This window comes from Vombatus ursinus, unplaced genomic scaffold, assembly GCF_900497805.2.
Source record: "Vombatus ursinus unplaced genomic scaffold, bare-nosed wombat genome assembly UNPS02014778.1, whole genome shotgun sequence".
In the NCBI taxonomy this organism is placed as follows: domain Eukaryota; kingdom Metazoa; phylum Chordata; class Mammalia; order Diprotodontia; family Vombatidae; genus Vombatus; species Vombatus ursinus.
In genome coordinates this window covers 28,464,701-28,486,549 of record NW_020954556.1, presented here as the reverse complement: position 1 = coordinate 28,486,549, position 21,849 = coordinate 28,464,701, and the positions used below count along the sequence as shown (strand labels likewise).

The window sequence follows — 21,849 nt, the reverse complement described above, 5'->3', positions numbered from 1 at the left end:
AAGAGTTATTTCTGAACCAACAAGAAAGTCTCTCCCAGCTCAAAAATCCCATGGATTTATCCTTTATCCAGTATTGAGCAGTGAAGAGAGTACTAAACTTGAAGTCTGAAGACCTGGGTTTGAGTCCCAGTGTTGGGATTCTGTCCTTCAGGGGAAAGATTGGGAGTGCAGCAGACAAGTTCTGATATATTCTTGAGATTAATTGCAGTTAGCAGTTTGGAAAAGGGGAACTTTGCAGAGAGGGAAATGTGGTAGAAATTGATTTCCAGTGGCAAAGTGGGAACAAGGATTTCAGGAAGGCTGTAGAGGGCTAGTTAGAAAGCTGTGAACTATTGCTAAAAGCAAAAAGATCAGAGCTGGGGTAAGTTTGAATCCAACAATGTCTGCAAGATCCCAAGAGAAAATGGAGAGAAGTGCTGAGGAAAGGAAGCAAAAAAAAAAAAAAAAATCAGTCACTGACAGTTTGTCTCATGCAAGGAATTGGACTGAAGGATGATTTTATTTTGTACTTCAAGAAATTTATTTATACATATTGTATGCATCAATGATGTCTAAATAACCTTCATATAATATCTTCCCATAAATTCTTGCTTAGCACAGTCCTTGGCACTTAACAAGAGTTTAACAAATGCTCATTCCTTCAGAATAAGTTTAAAAAAATCATTTAATATAGAGAATCTGACTCATGGCTCATGTAAATGTCCATTCTTAAAGTTTGTCCTTTATTAACAAAAAGGATGGAAGCATCAGTCATCTGTAGTTGACCTTGGCCATTGTAGTTTAACTAAAGACTGTTGCCTTTTAGAATTTGCCTTTGTTTGCATGATTATTGTGTATATTGTTTTTGCTTCTGTGATAATGCTTGCTGATTGACTGATTTGCTCTGCATCTCTGGTTTCCTTCAAGGTTCAGCTCCTGTGCCATTTTCTTTGTGAAACCTTTCTTGATCCCCTCCAGCTGTCAGTTCCTCCAAAATGTTCTTGTATCTATTTTTGTGCAAATCTATATATGAACATGGTGTTGTGAATAGATTGTCAGGCCTGGAGTCAGAAAGACTTATCTTACTGAGTTCAAATCTGGCCTCAGACACTTACTAGCTGCGTGACCCTGGGCAAGTCACTTAACCCTCTTGGCCTCAGTTTCCTCATCTGTAAAATGAGCTGGAGAAGGAAATAGCAAACCACTCTAGTATCTTTGCCAAGAAAATCCTAAATGGGTCATGAAGAGCAGGATGTGACTGAAAAATGACTCAACAACAACAATGTACATGCAGTCTTCCCCTACTAGAATGAATGCCCCAGAAGGCAAGGGATTCTTTTACTCTTGTCTGTGTCCCAGTGTTTAGCACAGTTAGCAGCAAATGATAGGTGCTTAATAAATATTTGTTGATGAATATAAATCTTCCTATATGTCTCTGAGTTCTTCATATTTGCAATTCCTTTTGAGCTCATTATATTTACATACCACACTTTGTATAGCTATTCCTTAATTGTTGGGCATATAATTTAATTTCACATTTTTCCTTTTCCAGATAGTGAACATTATCCTTTTATAATGGTGCTATGCTAACCAAACCCCCTTCCTCACTTGGCTAGGTGGGCGCGGATACTATCATTTCCACCTTGATGGGATGTCATTGGTAAAAGGCCTTTACCAGTGTAGAATATGTACATCTTTCCGTGTTCCCATGTTCTTTCCTCACACCTGTAACTCTCCTACTTTACCAGGTACTAGGGGTAGTCCTATTGTCTCAACAAATTCAGGATCTACATATTGGCTACATATTCTTCTTGTCTATCCCAGTTAATGGGAAGGAATTAATTGGATATAGCTCAGAGATGATATAGTTCAGAACTTATAACAACAATGCAGAGGGTGTTTAATGAGGAGGATAGATCTGTGTGATTGGCAAAGGCCTCATTTGCCTGTTCCCATCATTTTCTGAAGGTCTATAATTATGTTTGGGTTTGGGACAGTTGGCCAAATCTGAGTTCCCTATAGAAGTGATGTCAATGAGTTTCCCATTTATTTGTGAGTAGCTTCTCCTTCTCCCAGGACAGAGACATTGCAAGTTAGTTAAGGCAGACTCCAGCTTCCTCAAGAGGTCACTTATATTAGGAAGTGAGTGAGTAGAGGAAAGAACTGGAGACAGAAACAACCATCTGTGTAAGAGGGTAAGTTTTGAGGAGATGAGTGGATTGTATTATTTTAACAGTTAATTCTATGGGCAGTAGATTGACTCTGGTGATTGATTGATGGGTGATAGGAGATGTAATATCTGAGATATCTAGGGTACCAGTTCGTATGCAGTATATGTTGGGCTGGACATAAAACATGGTGGAAGATTGTATCTTTACCTAGAAAGCTGTGAACAGACATCAGACATGAGAGTGAAGCTGGGCACCCTACCCCAATTAAAGTGTTTTTGAATACGTCTGGAGAAAAATACCCATATCAACTGTATTTACTAAAAATTCATCATTTAACATCAAGCAGGCCCACATTACTAGTCAACAATTGTTTTAGAAGATTACTGATTCTTTTAGTTGTTATGGCTTCTCCCCCTGTCACCCCCCAATTATTTTGTATTTATTTTCTGCATATTTTCTATTATTCCATTTATAATGTCCCTACCCCCATGTCCAGTAGAATATAAACTCTTTTAGGGCAGGATCTGTTTTATTTTTATTTTTGTATCCCCAGAGCCTTGCATGGTGCCTGGTATGTAGTAGGCTCTTAATAAGAGCTTTGCTTAATTTAATTGAGTGAATTATCTCCTGAATATCAATTATATTCCCTTTCGTAGCTGTTCCAAATCTTTTTCTCTCCTTAACATTCCTTCATCACCTTCTCCCATCTCCCTCTCAAACGAGTATCTCATATCCTACTTTACTGAGAAAATTAAGGCTATCTCACATAAACTCCATTTTCCCTCTACTCAATGGATCAAGATCCCTCTATATTAATTCCTTGAACCACCTTCTTGCCTCTAGTTTCTAAGGAAGAATTGGCTCTTCTTGCCAAGGCTATCACCTAGACTTGTATCCTTGATCCTATCTTCTCCAGCTGCTTTATCACCAACTTTTCTCTTATCTTCCCCAAATAGCTTTCTTATCCATTTATTCTTTCCCTGTTATTATTATTATTATTATTATTTTTACAAACATGCCTAGGTCTCCTCAATCCTTAAAACAATCTTTTACTTGCCACTGCCATCCCTTTAAACTATTGTCTTTTATCTTCTCCATCAAATCTCTTTGAAAAGGCGTTCTAGGCTGCAGGGACCCCTCACCACCAACTCATTCTCCACTAGCTACAAATTGTCTTCTGATGCACGCTCATTTGAAACTGTGCTCTCCCAAATCACCAGTGATCTCTTAATTGCTAAATCTGATGATCTTTTCTCAACTCTCACCCTGCTTGAATTCTCAGCACCTTTTAACACTATTGATTATGCCCTTCTTTCCTTCCTCAATTTTCATGGCACTTCTGTCTCTTGTTTCTTTTCCTCACTGATTTCCTCCTCTACCCAGGCTCCTTTGCTGGATCAGTATCCATCTTTCTTCTCCCTCCGCCTAAGTGTGGACATCTTCAAGGCTCTGTCCTGGGTCCTCTTGCTTCTCTTCTTTTGCTGCATCCTCTCTTTTGGTGATTTCATCAGCCTACATGGGTTCAATTATCCACCTCTATGGAGATCATCTCAGATCTACGGATCAATTCCTAATACCTCCTGAGCTCTTAGGTTCATAAACACACTTCAAGGTTTGGTTTAGTGGCAGGGTTTGCCACTCACCGATAGGAAGCTTTTTCTGATTCTCCTAGTTTTGGATGCTCTCTCCTCAATTTTTTAAATCTATGTACCTTTTGCATTCCCCCAAGTGAATGTAAACTCCTTGAGGCCACAGGCATGTTTTGTATTTGTCCTTGCATCCACAGTGCCTAGCATAGTAACATTAGTCTATAATATGTGCTTGATAAATGTTTGTTGAATTGAATTGAATTGTTAGTCTTTTCTTCCAAGGTTACCTTGTGCAAGAATGTATGGAGAAGGGCATTGTGGCTTGTAAAAGGAGAGCCTTCACTATAGCACTGGATGCACTAGTCTCTATGATAAGAATTGTTTATGGAAGTATGAATAATTAAAGTAAAATATTACTGGAGCTCTTTGAATGCCCGCTCTTCTATGAGACATACTGTCGGGGTGAAAAACATGGAAATGAAGAGGTACCAAGGTCCTCCAGAGCTGATGTCATGGTCCCCTGCTGTCATACAGCCTTCTGTTTGGATCCCAGGCATATCAACTGTTAAAGCAGCACGTTGGCTCAGATTGGGCCTTTTATGTAGGAAAAGTGCACTGACTATGCCCTTGTTCCCCTTCCTGTTGCTATTCCTGTTTGATGCTGTGTAGCCGTGAGCTGCAGGTGGCCAAGACAAGGCTTTTCCTAGAATAATAATTGCTTAGCTGTTGGAGGCTGCTGAAAGCTAATTTGAAGCAGGTGTTAAAACTATTGAGCATCTGACCTTGTACACCAAGGGGAAAAGGGAGAAAACACATCCATGTTGCCCTACCTAACCTTGTGATGTTTAGGAAAATGTCCTCTGACCAAGGGAGTTATCATACAGGGACTTGGCCATATTTAGAAGAGAACCTTCTAGACATAGGGAAACAGGGAAGGAATAACTGGACAAGTCTCTGGAGGCGTAAAGAAGAGCCTAGTGTTCTTGGCTACCCTGTATTGTCTCGACATTACTGATCGAAATCTAAAAACTGGTTAAATAAAAAGAATTGAACTGTGCTCTCCCACTTCCATGCTTTTGCTTATTCTATCTCCCATACTTAAATGCCCTCCCTCCCCATCTTGCTTACTGAGTTGCTACATACCCTTTAAATCCCAACTCAAAGCCTTTTTTCAAGAGGTTCTTTTTGACCTGTCTGTAGCCTTTGACTCTGTTGAATATCCTCTTCTCCTTTTCCTGACACTGTTCTCTCCTAGTGTTACTTCTACTTATCTGACCGCTCCTTCTCAGTTGCCTTTGCTGGATCTCCATGCAAGTCATAGCCCCTAAACATGGATGTTTGATGGGGCTTTGTCCTGGCCCCATGTCTGAACTCATTTACTCCCATTGTTTCAATGTTCATCTCTCCACAGATGACTCTCAGATCGAATTGTCCAGCTCCAACCTCTCTTTCTACCTCCAGTTTTGCATCTCCAACTCCTTTAGACATCTTGAACTTGATGTCCTGTAGACATCTTAAACTCAACATGCCCAAAATGGAACTGATTATCTTTCCCCCCAAAACCTTCTTCTACTCGTAATTTCCCTGCTACTGTCAAGGATATCACCATCCTTTCAGTTATCCAGGCTCACAACCTCATGTCATCCTCAGCATGTCACTGTCACCCGATCCATATCCAGTCACATGTCAAGTCCTTTATAATATCTCTTATATATTCTTGCTTCTGTACTTTGGCACTGCAACTACCCTCGTGAGGGCCCTCATCACGTTATACTTGGACTACTGGAATAGTCATTGGTTGGTCTCCAGGCTTCAAGTTTTTTCCCACTCCAGTGCATTCTCTACTTAGCTGTCAAATTGATCTTCCTAATATCCAGGTTTGACCATGTCACCCTTCTCTTTCCATTCAGTTAATTCAGGTGGCTCCCTATTCCTGCTAAGATCAAATATGAAATCTGTTTGGTTTCAAAAGCCCTTCATAACCTGGTCCCTTGTTACTTTTCCATTTTTCTTAAACTTTACTTACCTATATGTTCTCTGGCTTTCTTGACTCTGGCTTCCTTGCTATTTCATGAGCAAGACATGCCATTTCTAGGCTCTGGGCATTTTTTCTGGCTATCCCCCATGCTTGGAATACTTTCCTTCCTCATCTGTACCTACTGGCTTCCTTTAAGTCCCAACCAAAATCCCATATTCTACAGGAAGCCTTTCCCAACCCATCTTAATTCTAGTCCCTTCCCTCTCTTAATTATTTCCTATTTAACCTGTATATGGTTTGTTCATATATGTTTGCTTGTTGTCTCCCCCAGGTTTGTTTTCTGAAAATTTTATGGGCATACCATTTATGTCTTTATCTAGGTCACTGACAAAAATGTTAAATGTCCCAGGGCTAAGAACAGACTGTAGATTTCCTGCCCTACTGAGATTGAACCATTAACATTCACTATGAGAGCCAAAGCTAAAAGCTAGGTGTCCACTGAGTTTCCTTCCAACTCATAGAGTCTATAATCCTATACTATGATGGAGATCAGCACATTGTCTGTAAATGCTATCATGCAAAAATAAAATGGTCATGCAAATGTATTTTAATGCCAATTTAAGCTAAAAACCTTTTTATGAAAGTGCAACTTGTGGCAAAGGACATTTGGAATGTAAGAGATGCAAATGTGTAACCTGATGTTAATAAGTAGCTAATAACAGGAAGTTTTACATCAGCTTGCTAGCTAAGAGAATTTTGGACTCTTTGAAGGTTGACTCAAAGGTCTGTTTTGGTGTGTACCATCTAGAGCTGATTTATGACTTGATTCAGGACTTTTGAATCCTGCCATTTCTTATTTAAGAATCATAAATATTTTGTCTTTCACATTGCTATTTCCAGAAGGAATTTTAAGAGGAGAATTCTTTGATTGGCTATTCCATCATTTCCTTGTGATTTTTCTTTGCTTTTGTATGTATACAGGGATGAATGGGTGAAGACAATTAGAAGGTAGAAATAGGAATAGAGTTGGAAAACTCTTTGGAACATTCAGGTAAAGCACCTTCCTAGTTTGGACATTTGATACTTTATATTGCTGAAATATAGAATGGTGATTTAAAAAATAATAACACTTTGTGTAGCTTGTTATGAAGATGTCAAGTGATGATAGATAGCTCTTTTTTTTTTTTTTTTTAGCTCTTTCTTACAAGTCCAAAACCAGACCATGTAGGATGGGCTGGGTGATCCATGATAAGAGGAAGGTGCTGGCTCTGTCTTATGTATCCACATGAAGGTGTGTACATGAGGACTGTCATAGGAAGATGGTCTCCAAGCTTCAGGCTGTTGACTTCACTAAGAGGTATAGCCACATCAAGGGTATTGTAAAGGACATAATCCACCATCCAGGCCAAGGGGCTCTTTGGCTTTTTGGCCCCTAAAGTTGGCTTTCCAGGATCCTTACCAATTTTAAAAGAGGACAGAGCTGTTCACTGATGCTGAAAGCATGATCCTGAAGCCAAGAAAACATTGGTGAAGATACTTTTAGGTCTAAGAAAGCAATCTGCTCTGCAAACAGAACTGTAGTTGGTATGGCTAATGAAGATATAAGGCCAAGACAGGGGTGAGGAACCTGTGGCCGTAAGGCCACATGTGCCCTTCTAGGTCCTTAAGTATGGTCTTTTGACTGAATCCAAATTTTACAGAGCAACGGTGGTTTGCTTTTGTCTCTGTATCTCTAGTGCCTTGTATATAGTTGGCATTTAATAATAATAATAATAAATAATATGTAATATATAATATATAAATAATTAATGTATATTGGATTGAATCGAATCCACAGCATAAAGCATTAAAAATACACCTCCATTACGGGAGTATAATGGAAATGAGTAAAACTCTAAAAACTTCCACTCTGAAAGAACAAAATATTTGTGATCAACAGGGCCACACAGTAAATAATTAATATGGAAAATTTGAGAAGGAAGGGAGTGCATTTCCAGCAAGATAGTCCCTAGGCATGTCAGTAAAGAGGTCCTTGGTACAATGTTAGCATGTTTAGTCAGTATGAGGGAGTCCAGGTGTTTTGTTCCTTTTGAGTTTCCATCATTGTTCACTGCAATGGTTTCCAGAGAGGTTTGTCACTCTTGACCATTCTACCATCAGAAAACCTGGATATTGCCAGGAGTTTACTGACACCAGACCTAAAAATAGTTGCATACTTAATTTTTTAGTATTTGTTCCCCTTTCCTTCTCCTAAGATGCTTTGACCAAATTTAATAGAAATTCAGTAGTTTATGGGTGACTCAGGACTCGTCTGCACTTTCGGGGTTTTCTGGTGGCTGTGAGAACAAAGCATCATTAGAAACAATGTGGAGTAATGTGTAGAGTGCTAGGATTAGAGTCATTTTCAAGTTTCACCTCTGGTGGCTACTGGCTGTACCACCACAGACAAGTCATTTAATTTCCTTGAGCTGCAGACCATTACCTATAACTATGTAGTCTACAAGATCACAGGTCCTACATGGATGAATAAATGCAGGATCTTACATTTTGATCAGCACCAGTGTTGATCAGCTTTCTATTTTCTGGTGTTGAGAAGTTTCTATCTGTAGTTTGAGAATAAGATATGATTATCTCTGGAGTTGCACAAACTCCTTTTTGATTTTTTTTAAGAAAGCTTATTTTTTTTAAAGTTTTGTTGGTATGTTTTATTTTTACATTACAAACATTCACAGGTTACTCCTACTTCCTGAGAAGTCTCTTGTAACAAAGTAAAACAGTTCAGTAAAACTAATAATTCAGTGACCTCATTTGAAAATGCTTGCAACATTTTACATCTGGAATACTGCCCCACTTCTTTATTAAAAAAAAAATAGACATCTATTTCTCACCCTCCTAACACCCCCCTATTGGAAAAAGAGAAAAAAACAAATTTCTTACAACAATATGCATAGTCAAGCAAAACAAATCAGAACCAATATTGTATCTAAGTTCACTAAAAGAAATAATTTGCCAAGTACATGCTCCAGATTTGAGATTGTCTGTATTTCTCACTGCAAGCTACTTATTCTAGGTGTAGCTAGGTGGCATGGTAGTATTGAATCTGGAGTCAGGAAGACCTGAGTTCAAATTTGGCCTCAGATATTTACCAACTCTATGATCCTGGGCACATCACTTAACCTCTGTTTCCCTCAGTTTCCTCAACTGTAAAATGGGGATAATAATAACACTTATCTTGCAGAGTTGTTGTAAAGATCAAATTTGTAAGTGCTTAGCACAGTGTCTGGCACATAATAGATGCTATCCCTTTTTTGTTCAATTTATTCCTTTTTCAGGGTCATGTAGTTTGTGTTTAAACTGGACACTTCTCCTTTAAATCCTTTATCAGCCAGTTTTCATAGTTTTGTCTCAGGGTTTGTTTTCTCTTTCATTTGATCAATTATTTATAGGCTTACCTTTTTATTCCGATTCCATCTTTCAGGCATGTCAAACTTTGGCTGTCAATGGTCAAATCATATTGGGCACAGAGCTACATAACTGGATTGAGGTTTCTCTCTTGTGAATCATTCAACCACAGATATCTACCTATTACTCTGCTATATATACCCAGACCTGAAATCTGCAGATGTCTTTCAGTATCTTTATTCTTATTTGTTTTTCTTTCTTCCTCAAAGATGCTTGGGAAATCCCCAAAGCATTTTCTTAAGGAAAGGTGATTAACAGTGAACTATTAATGTGACACGGGAAAGGAAGTGGTAGTAACCTTCTGAATAAATGTAGAAATATGTAGAAAATCCAAACTGAGAGGTCCGATGGGGGAAGGAAGAACCCCCATTAGGGACAATTAACTGTAGAGCTCTGAGTAATGAAACAGGCTGGCTAGTGGTCTGAGTGCAAATACATCAGAGAGGAGGTAAAAGCCAGCTCTAGGAGACCAGGCAATAAAGGCTGGGAACAATCATGCCACAGCTTACCAGAGGGGCCTTCTACTGTCTTTTGGGTAGCAGTAATGGCATGGACTATAGTCATGAGTCCTTCCACAATGCCGAAGTTGTCATGAATGATCTTGGCCAAGGGGCCAACCAGTTGGTAGTGCAGGAAGCATTACTGACAATCTTATGGGAATTATCATATTTTTTTTTCTCTCTCTCTTTCCTTTTGCTAGACAATGAGGTTAAGTGACTTGCCCAGGGTCACACAGCTAGTAAGTGTCAAGTGTCTGAGGTCGAATTTGAACTTAGGTCCTCCTGACTCCAGGGCTGGTGCTCTATCCATTGTGCCACCTAGCTTCCCCTTTTTTCTTTTTTCTTTTTTCTTTCTTTTCTTTTCTTTATTTATTTCTCTATTGGATAGCTTAATTCATTCATATTTAAAGTTATGAAAGTTGGGTTTTTATTTCTCTCTGTTTCTAATATTGTTTTTTCCAAGTTACGATTTTTCTATCTTCTGCTGTAAACATAGTACTATGTCTCTTCAGTTACTTCGACTTAATCTTTTTTTTTTTTTAAAGTTGATCCTCTTTTCACTGGCTCTCTTCCCCTCACTCCCAATTCTCTTCCCCTTATTGTGCCAAACAATGGACTATATATATGATCCTGGAGGTAATATGGCACCATTGTACCTCATGGAGCATGGGAATAGGGTAACATGGTGATACTTGCTCCTTAGAAAAATCCCTTTGGCCTCTGAGTAGGGGTAGGGAGAATAGATTTGAGGTGGACCAATGAGAAGGCTATTGCAATACTTCAAATGACAGATGATGACAGTCTTAATTAGGACTATGGCTACGGTAAGAAGGGGATGGACATGAAAGATGTTGTGGAGATAGAAGCAACAAGATTTGGTAATTGATTGGATGTGTGGAGTGAGGAAGAATGAGAAATTGAGGGTGACATGTAACCTGGAAGTCTGAAAGGATAGTGATCTACTCAACAGTGATAGAAAAGTTCAGAAGAGGAATCGGTTTAGGGGGATGTTGAGTTTTGTTTTAGATATGTTGCACTTGACACATGTATAGGTCATCCAGATGAAGATGTTCAAAAAGCTGTTGGTACGTGACTGTAGCTCAGGAACTAGACTAGAGTCGGATAAATAGATCTGAAAATAGTCTGCTTAGAGAAGATAGTTAAACCCATGGGAGATGATGAGATAACCAAATAAGATACATAGAACACAGAGTATAGAGGGAGAAGAGAAACAGGTCCAAAACAGAGTCCTAGAGGGAGGGCAACAATGGATAGTGGATGTGACATGATAAAGAATCAGCAAAGGAGGCTGAGAAGGAGCAGTCAGACAGGTAGGAGTAGAACCAAGAGAGAGCAGCTTCATGAAAACCTGGAAAGAATGGTATCCAAGAGGAGAAGGTCAAGAAAGGGCTACTTTGAGAAAAGGCCATCAGACTTGGCAATCAAGAGATTATTTAACTTTGGAGTGGTCAGTTATAGTAGAATGATGAGGTCAGAAGTAAGATTATAGAGGGTTTGGAAGAGAGTCAGCGAAAGCACTGGCTATAGATGGCTTTCCTGATGATTTTAAGCAAGAATAAGAGAAGAAATCTTTAGGATAATAGCTGGTGGGCATGGTCAGATCAAGTGAGGGATATTTAAGGATGGGGTAGACATGGGAGTATTTGTAGGCATCTGAGGAGCCAATAAATTTGGAAAGATTGAAAATAAGAGCGAAAATGGACACAATAGGCAATCTGTTGGAAAATATAGGAGAGGTGGAATTAAGATTGCATGTAGAAAGCAATAAGCATTTATTATGCACTTACTATATGCCAGGAACTGTGTTAAGTATTGGGGATACAAATATTAGCCAAAAAACCCAAACAAACCAACCCACAATCTTTGCCCTCAAAAACCTTACATTCTACTGGGGGAAGACAACACATAAAAGGAAACTGAAAAGAGGGAGTGAGAGTGGTAAAATTCAAACTTAGAAGCATAGATGGGAAAAGAATGAATCATGGTCAGCCTGGGCCCATCCCCCAAAAGCAGAAAGGTTGGCTCTGACAAGGAGAAGGGCAACATTTTCATTGGAGACTGAAGTGAAGAGGAGTTAATGAGGATGATGTCAAGGGGGTGTGAGATGAGTAGAAGAAGAAAAGACAAGGCTTACGGCCTCTGTTTTTTCAGTGAAGTATTCATTGACGTCTTTAGTTAAGAGGCTGGTGGGAAGAGGTGCCATGGGAAGCTTGAGAAGAGAAGGGATTTGGAACAGCCATTGTGGAGAGTGTGATAGTGAATCAATTAGAGAGAAATAGAATGTTTGCCTTTAGTGCTATGAGATTCCAGTTAAGATGTGCCTTATGTGATGTCATGGACTTTGTCCATGGGGTTTTCTTTGCAAAGATACTGGAGTGATTTGCCGTTTCCTTCTCCAGTGTGTCCCCATTTTACAGATGAGGAACTGAAGCAAATAGGGGTTAAGTGACTTGCCCAGGGTCACACAGCTAGTTTGAGGCTAGATTTGAGCTCCAATCTTTCCCACTCCAGGACTGGTGCTCTATCCGCTGCACTACCTAGCTGCCCAGTTAAAATGGATTAACATGAATTTGTAGTGGGCCTATCAACAGAATTTTGTAATTTTACCCAGCTTAGTTCAGTAGTATGTAAGAGGAAGTAGAGGAAGTAGAGGGTGGAAATAATCCAGGATCATGAAAAGTCAGCATGTGACAAAGGGACAGGGAATACCCACATGAGTGGGACCACAGGTCTACTGAAGTCTATTAATATAGCAGTATGCAACTTTTCTTTGTTCCTTGCCAAATACCCAAAACATTTGTATCTAGAAAACAAGGAAATAAGGCTTTCTTAGGAAAACAGAATTAAAGAGTTTGTGAATATTTCATGTCTCTAGTTTCTAATCTTCTCTCTCAGTAGCCATTTTGTTCCTCATCAATAAATCTTTCACTTGAAAACTAGACAGAAGAAGGAGAAGATGAAGTTCCAATGGTCAGTGGCTGGTATTCCCCTGCACTCATGCTTGTCGTGCTTTGTCACCTCACATTGTGACTCTCATCTACCTCTTCCTGCAAATCTTCCACAGGAGTTTCCTAAAATGTGCTAAGGGATATTCCTCTAAATCTCTTGACATTATGTGGGCACCATTACAACATGTGAGTTGTTCATCTATTATCCCTTGCTCTGGCTACGTGACCAGGCCCATGTTTTTTCTTGTCATATATCTCTTTGATGCCATCTTTTGAACATTAGAGTTGGAGTCAGAAGATATCTGGGATTTGAACCTCTGCTTCTGGTACTTATGAATTGTATGACCATGGGCAAGTCAGGTTTTTCATCTCCAAAATCTAAACAGTAATACCTTTAGTGTCTACTTCACAGGATGATTGTGAGGATCAAATGAGATAATGTTCATAAAATGTTCTCTAAATATTAAAATGCTACATAAAAGTCAGATTAATAATTATTTTTAAATTATTTGCAGGTTCATTGAATTATAATAGTCACACTTGGAGGATTCAGAAGTTAGATCATATACCCTGTGCCACTCAGGAGCTAAAAAGGTAAACGGAGGAAGGAATGGGAAATGAAAGACACACATAAAAGGAAAAGACATAATAAATGTACTCTGGTAACCTGTTTTTTTGGGTCTAGACCTACAATTTCAGCAGTGTGAAAAATTACCAGTACAGAAGCTAGCTGTCCCAATACACATCTGCAAATCATCCATAACTTAAAGTCCTGGAGGGCTGCCTGACATATTCAGCATGTGTCAGTGGAAAGACTTGAACCTAAGTCTTCCAAATTCCAAAGCCAATCTCCTACCCAATGTGTCATGCTGTCTCTTAGCAACCTGTTAGGTATCCTACTAATACTATTTCTCCCCCCTTCAGATAGGAGAAATTAATGCTGGACACCAGAAAATAAAGTTGTAGGGAATTTTGGCACTTCCTTAAATATTTGATTATTTCCCAAAAATGTTAGTTCAAAAGATGATGAAGTTTTAGCATTAAAAGGTAAAATACAAGCTCTTTTGACTTGAAGAACAAGATAAACTGAGAAGCCTAATTTAGGGCGAAGGATTCAGTACACCTGTGAAGCAATGTTTGTTTTCCAGTGGAAATTTCCTGAGTTCCTATGTACCTGATCAACAGGTAATGTCATTAGTTGAAGACTTTGAAAATTTGCCAGGCAAGTTTAAAGACTTTCAGCTTACCTAAGATGTTGAAATTATTCACTGCTCAAAGATCGGTGGGCCATCTGAAAGCTGAAAACTTTCCTTCTGGCTATTAAGTCTATTCTGCCACACTTTGAGAGGAGGGAAAAAAATGTGAGAAACTTGGGGAAGAGAAAGAAATGTTGATAACTGAAAGGTTGTGAGAGTCTTTTTCACTGGGGTAGACTACACTCAAAGATCACTTTCTTGACTTTTCAAAAAGTTGAAGTCTGAGAGTGAGATGTGCCAAGACCTTTTTGAGAACTACAAAAGGAGTTTCTTTAACTTGATTCTGAAAGGAGTACTGTTTCTCAAGTGTGTGAGTACTTTTTGCTCAGGTGCCCAGTTTATTCTGAAGGGAGAGGACGACATTTTTGTGGTTCTTCATCCGGTCATCAGTGACTTGAATGACATACCCCCTGAAGAATGCCAAGTATGTATTTATAGGCGTTGTGATCAAGTTTGCTAGACCTCAGCGTAAGAAGGGCCTCAGTAACTACATCTTGGAAAGTGTTCCTAAAGGTGCCTACCCCCTATATGGTTTGTTTTTTTTAGGCAATTGGGGTTAAGTGACTTGCCCAGGGTCACACAGCTAGTAAGTGTCAAGTGTTTGGTCTGAGGCCGGATTTGAACTCAGGTCCTCCTGACTTCAGGGCCGGTGCTCTATCCAATGTGCCACCTAGCTGCCCCCCAACCTACCCTCTTTATGCAGGAGTGGGTGAGTTTATCTACCCTGGCACTGAGGCTCCCATTGATGACACTTATAGTCAAGTAAATAAACATTTATTAAATGCGTAATATGTGCCAGATATTGCACTAAGTAAGCACTGGAGATACAAAGAAAGTAAAAACAAACACAACAAAACAATCCTGCTTCCTAGAAGCTCACAGTCTAATCAGGAAGACAACACACGAAGACTATGTACAAATACACTGTAAACAGCATAAATTAGAGATGATCTTGGGAAGATTTCCAGTGCTAGTATTTTTTTTTTTTTTGAGTGAGGCAAGTAGGGTTAAATAACTTGCCTAGAGTCACACAGCTAGGAAGTATTATGTGTCTGAGGCTGGATTTGAACTCAGGTTCTCCTGATTCCAAGGCCAGAGCTCTATCCACTGTGCCACCTAGCTGCCCCTTCTAGTGCTAGTATTAAAGGGGATCAGGAAATGCTTCTTTGGGGTTTTAGCTTATACCTAAAGGAAGTCAGGATGCCCAGGAGATTGAGATGAGGAGGTAGAGAATGCTAGGCAAAAGGCCCAGAGTCAGGAGATGGAGAGTCAACAGTAAGGAACAGCAAAGAAGACAGTGTCATTGGATTTCAGAGTCTATCAAGGGAAGTAGGGTGTAACCTGACATCTCCCTAACTTTCCAGTCTTCTTATACCTTTCCTCCTTTCCATATACTCTGCAATCCAGTGAAAATGACCCCCTTCTTACTGTTCCTCACCCTGGACATTCCATCTCCCAACTCTAAACATTTTCACTCTGGCTCATGACCCCTATAATAATCTCTAGTCTGTATTCTTCTTGAAGTCAAGACTTCTGAGGTTTCTGTTCTGGGCTTTCTCTTCTAATTTCTGCCACTGCTGTGTAGTTTGCCCCATGGATTCCTCTTTTCCATTGTGTCTCCTTCCCAGGACAATGCCAATTTCAGCAGGTGACAGAGAGGACACTATCCCATCTTAGCACCCCCTCCCTATGTCTCTGATTAAATAGCCCACCATTGATTGTAGACCTCCTCCTGGTTACCTTCTTACTCTATTTGCCTCAAAATCTCTTCCCTGGGTTCGTTCAAGCCCTTCTACTCCCTGAGGTACCAGTTGCCACCATGCTGCCATGATGCTACTGTAACTGGGATTTCCAAGGGAAATCCAAAGGGATTTGGGAGGCCAGATTGGGGTGTATGGTTGAGCTTTGTTTAAAGCCCAGACACGTGTCTTGTCTTTTCCCCTCTGTTCCTCTATTCTTCTACAGAGATCTTCTGCAGCACAAAATGCTGACAGTGTTCTAGCTATTATGGTCTCAGATTATTTCTGCATTTTCAAGTCTTGATGTATATGAACTGAAAAGAGGGAGGGGAGACTGGGATGTCAGGTTAGGTTTTGTTGCAAGTCTGTGGATTAGGTCATTTGGTCAATTAATGCAGCTTGGTGTTGGTAGCGTGGTAGATAGTGGGAGGAGGGTATGCTGTATGAGCTCAGAGTAGGCATCAATTCATGTTTGTTTTTTTAACTTGTTAGCTTCCAAGTGTCCTAGACTATGGAGACAGCTGACGTTACCTTGTCTTTGGTGTTTTTGGAGAGGCTTGAGAGGTTATGGGAATCAGAAAATGTCTAGCCTGACATCTTGTTGGTTACATGAACTTAAAAGTTCCCCAAACTAACGTTAATACATAGTAGAGAAATATAGGAAATGATTAATATTTGTTCTCAGTTTCCAGATGCAGATGAAAATGGTAACCATAGGAAAAATTAGAACCTTTTCTAATACTTTCAAGGAATAATTAATATGTTTTGATAGGCAAGCTAATAATGACCTACACACTTCAATATTTCCTGACTTCTTTAGCAACATTTCTATTTTCTCATATATAGCCCACCAAGGACTGAGATTTTATAGTCTAAATGTGGTTTCCCTGTTATCAATGAAAAAAATAGTTTGGTACAAAAATGCTGACAGCTTTTTTATTTTTCATAGTTGTTGTCCTCCTTCAGTTTCATTTTTAAATGACATAATTATCATGCCAAGATTTCTGCAACTCCATTTTCCTCTCCATTGCTCCTTGCTGTTTTATGAGGCAATATTATTCATAATCTGCTATTCACCTCCATACTGTTTTGCAAATTACTTTATATTCTAAATGGGGTTGCCCATGGTTGCCCATCTCTCTGCTTACCAAGGATCATTGATTCATAGATTTAGAGTTGGAAGGGAAGTTAGAAACCATTAGTTCAACCCTCTCATTTTACATATGAGAAATGAGGCCCAGAGAGGCAATGACTTGCCCAGGGTTTCATAGGTAAGTGGCAAATCTGGGAATATAAGTCTTCTGATTCCAAATCCACTACTTTTTACTATGCCACAGAGATGAATTATTTATTGGTGGAGGTGTCTGTTTACTTATTTGTTTGGTTTTTGTTCTACTTTTTTAGCTTCCTCCCTATTTCTTTTGAGGGTGTCACCATCCAACTTTTCCTTGTATCTGTTCCCTTCTCTTCATTCACATGAGTACCACCCTTAGTTCAGGATCTTTTTCCCCCTAGATTATTCCAACAACTTAATTGGACTCCCACCTTCTAGGCTTGTCCTTCTCAAATCTGTCTTCCACACAGCTGCCAAAATAGCTTTCCTAAAGCACAATTTTGACCATTATCACTTCCATTTTCAAGAACCTTCGGTAGCTCCCTACTATCTCTAGTATAAAAGATGAGCCCTTGTGTGCAAAATTTGAAGACTTTCCCAATCTGTCTCTAGATTCCTTTTTTGTACTTACTTCATATTGCTACCCTTCTCATTTCTACATTTTAGCCAAACTGACCTCTTGCTACAGTTTTCTAAATTCCACATTCTGTCTCCCCCATTGGTACCTCTGCATGAAATATACTTCCTTCTCAGCTCTGTACCTTAGAATCCCTGGCTTCTTTCAAACCTTAGCTCATTTCTCACCTCTGATAGGAAACCTTTTTGAATTCCTCTATTTATTCATGCTCTCTCTCCTGTAATAATAATGTTTTCATATTGTCTTTTTTTAGTAGAATGCAAGCTCTTTGAGATCAGGTACTGTTTTTCATTTTGTCTTGTATAGCCAGTGTCTTGAACATAGTAGGTGCTTCATAAATGTGTGTTAGATTGAATTGACTCCTTCCATTTATAGCTGCAACTTCCTTATCTTTTCTGGTTTCCTTTACAGACAGATTGTCAATATTATCATGGTTCAATTCTTCCAGCAACATGTCATTGAAACAAAGGTCTCATACTTAGAGCACCAAGGAGTATGTTAATATTTTAAACTTTACAAGTTCTGTAATTCTTAGTTTGCTTTATCAATTTTTCTGCTATGTTCCTTTTTATCTTTTATTTTTTCCAGTTAAATGTAAAAACAACTTTTAACATTCATTTTCTTAAAATTTGAGTTTCAAATTTTCTTCCATACTCTTCTCCTTCTCCCCTCATTGAGAAGGCAAGCAATTTGATATAGGTTATACATGTGCAGTCATGCAAAATGTATTTCCATATTAGTCATGTTGTAAAAGAAAACAAAGACACTCCTCCCTCCCCAAAAAAACACCAAGAAAAATAAAGAAAGTTTTTAAAGGATGCTTCAAAAGTCTGCACTCAGACTCCATTAGTTCTTTCTCTGGAGGTGGATAACATTTTTTATCATGAGTCCTTTGGAATTGTCTTAGATCATTGTATTGCTGAGAACGGCTAAGTCATTCACAGTTGATCATCATACATTATAATGTTACTGTGTATATTGTTCTCCTGGTTCTGCTCACTTCATTCATCAGTTCATGTAAGTCTTTCCAGGTTTTTTTTTTCTGAAATCATCTTGCTCATCATTTCTTATAACACAATAATATTCCATTACAATCATATACCACAACTTGTTCAGCCATTCCTCAATTGATGGGCATTCCCTCCATTTCCAATTCTTTGCCACCACAAAAAAGAGCTTCCATAAATCTTTTTCTACAAATCTTTTCTACTTTTCTACAAGTTTTTTCATTTTTTCTTTGATCTCTTTGGGGTGTAGACCTAGTAGTGGCATTGCTGGATCAAATGGTATGCATAGTTTTATAGCTCTTTGGGCATAGTTCCAAATTACTCTTTAGGATGGATGGGTCAGTTCACTACTCCACCAACAGTGCCTTAGTGTCCCTATTTTCCCACCCCCCCACATTTACCATTTTCCTTTTCTGTCATATTAGCCAATCTGATAGGTGTGAGGTGGTACCTCAGAGTTGTTTTAATTTGCATTTCTCTAATCAATAGTGATTTAGAGCATTTTTTTCATATCATTATCAATGGCTTTAATTTCTTCCTCTGAAGACTACCTGTTCATATCCTTTGACCATTTGTCAATTGGAGAATGATTTGTATTCATATAAATTTGACTCAGTTCTCTATATATTTGAGAAGTGAGGCCTTTATCAGAAAAATTTGTGGTTTTCTGCTTTGCTTCTAATCTTGGCATTGATTTTGTTTGTGCAAAACCTTTTAATTTAATGTAATCAAATTATCCATTTTACTTTCTGTAATGCTCTCTGTCTCTTCTCTTATATATAGATCTGACTGGTAAACTATTCCATGCTTCCTTAATTTGCTTATGGTATCATCCTTTATGTCTAAATCATGCGCCCATTTTGACCTTATCTTGGTATATAGTGTAAGATGTTGGTCTATACCTAGTTTCTGCCAAACTTCTTTCCAGTTTTCCCAGCAGTTTTTGTCAGATAGTGAGTTCTTGTCCCAAAAGCTTGGATCTTTGGGTTTATCCAACACTAGATTACTATGGTCATTTACTACTGTGTATTGTATATTTAATCTACTCCACCAATCCACCACTCTATTCCTTAGCCAGTACCAGATTGTTTTGATGATTACCCTTTGTAATACAGCTTGAGATCTGGTACTACTAGGCAACCTTCTTTTGTATTTTTTTTTCCATTAATTCCCTTGATATTCTTGACCTTCTATTCTTCCAGATGAATTTTGTCATTATTTTTTCTAGCTCTATAAAATAATTTTTGGTAGTTTGACTGGTATTGCACTGAATAAGTAAATTAATTTATGCAGAATTATAATTTTTATGAACAATTTTTATTGAAGATTTTAATTATCTTTTTTTTTTGGTGAGGCAATTAGGGTTAAGTGACTTGCCCAGGGTCACACAGCTAGTAAGTGTCAAGTGTCTGAGGCTGGATTTGAACTCGGGTCCTTCTGACTCCAAGGCCGGAGCTCTATCCACTACACCATCTAGCTGCCCCTTTTAATCATCTTTGAAAACAAAAGAAAACACTGCTGTCCAGTGACTCTCAGTGGGGTTTCCCCTTGGTTTATCACAAAGGCACAGTCCTTTTTCCTTTTGATCTAGAGTTTCCTTTTCCTATTTGTACGTAATTTAAAAATCAGCCTCGCCTTGTAATTTATGCAACATATTCTTCTGCTTGTGAGATTCCAATTTTGTTGTCAATTAGAAATAGCGATTACTTTTACCGACTGTAGTATGAGTTTGCAGTGAGGCTTTGACGCCAGAATTTTAAGTCATGTTTTAGAATTTGTTTGTATATTGTATGCATTTCATGGACAGAATTAAATATACTAAAGAAGTTCCTTAAAATTTGGGATATTTCCCTCCTCCCCCAAATTTCCCTGAGATACTATGATATCTTCCACTAGCAGTTAAGTAGGTGATGGGACTAGAGTATATATGATGAACTCTGCTAGTGTGGTAAAGGAGATACTAGCCTACTTGAATATTAATGAGAAGTATATCTTTGAGTCAAGAGAACCAAAAAAGGATATCAGTAGAACAACTAAAACATAAAAAATCTTATTTTAAATATAGCCATAACTTAAACACAAGACAGAATAAAGCCCACAGAGATTTACAAGTCTGAGACTAGTTTCTGATTGTCATTGTAATTTTAAGAACTTCCAAGAGAGTCTGCTAACAGGTACTGCCATGTCTCTACTCTTCAGCTTCCTCTGTGTCTACAACTACATCATTTCCACAAAAAATTTTAATTTTTAAAATTTGTATTTAAACCCAATTCTTGTTACGTTCAGACTTTTGTTTAAGATGTTACTAAGATCATAATTAGGAGCAATCTTTGGGAGTTAGCATATTCCTAAATAGTAGCAATACACTGGTACTGATAAATTCAAGGACATATAAATTAGTGAGATTATATAAATTATGTATAGAGACAGAAATTGTGAGATTTATATGTATATATACATATATAATATTAACATAATTAACATAACATATATTATACATATATGTATAAAACACACCCACATACATAAATACATATAAAATATAAATGAGACATATAAATTATGAGATTAAGGACCCAAATCTTTGAGTGATTAAGAGAAATTATAGCAAAGACTCGATATTATTTGTCCTTCCTTTCTCTGACTGGATTTAAGTCAAGGAGAAAAGATTTATCCTCTAATTTGTGCTTAGGCCCTGCCTGGCTCACAGTTCATACAGAGAAGCTATTTCTTGGATTAAGAAACTTCATTGTGAGACTTGAGATATAATGGTTTGGAAAGTTTGCTTAGCTTCTCCTGGGTTTGAAGTCCACAGCTTTGTAGGGGAGTGAGGGCCATTGGAAGCAAGTGAATTGGCCTTAGATTTGGGATCCGATAATGCAATCCTATTTCAATTCTTACTGTGCATTTATCTATACATTGTTTAATCAGTTCTGAATCTATAAGATTTTTGTTTTCTAGAGCAACATTCTGGCGTCATTTATAATGTACTGCTTTTCTCTGATGGTGTCCTCCATCTGCCCCAATGCTGAATAACACCTCCTTGCAAACCTGAAAATCCTGCAGTACATGCTGAGGACTTATGTTGCTGTTGTCATCTCTTACACTCACACTGTGTCCATCATGCACTGCCCCCCCCCTCCCCTCGCCAGTGCTGGGGATTAGAGGAGGAAGTGTCAGGAGCTCTGTGGAGCCGATATGCACAGATCAGAGTCTGGAGAATTGTCATTTTTATTATATAGTCTCAGCCTGTCCATGAGCAATTAGTTTTTCCCAGTTGTTTGGATCTGACTTTATTCGTGTGAGAAGTGTTTTGTAATTTTGTGATACGGTTCCTGGGTTTGTCTCAAGTATTATTTTTGTCTACAGTAATTTTAAATGGATTTCTCTATCTCTTGCTATTGGACTTTGTTGGTAATATATAGAAATGCTGATGATTTATGTGGGT

The 21,849-nt window shown here is 38.4% G+C and overlaps 1 pseudogene; it reads right to left on the bottom strand.

Moving 5' to 3' along the window:
- Window positions 1–21,137: 21,137 nt before the first annotated feature.
- Window positions 21,138–21,499, bottom strand: LOC114045205 (annotated as a pseudogene).
- Between the last annotated feature and the right edge of the window lie 350 nt (window positions 21,500–21,849).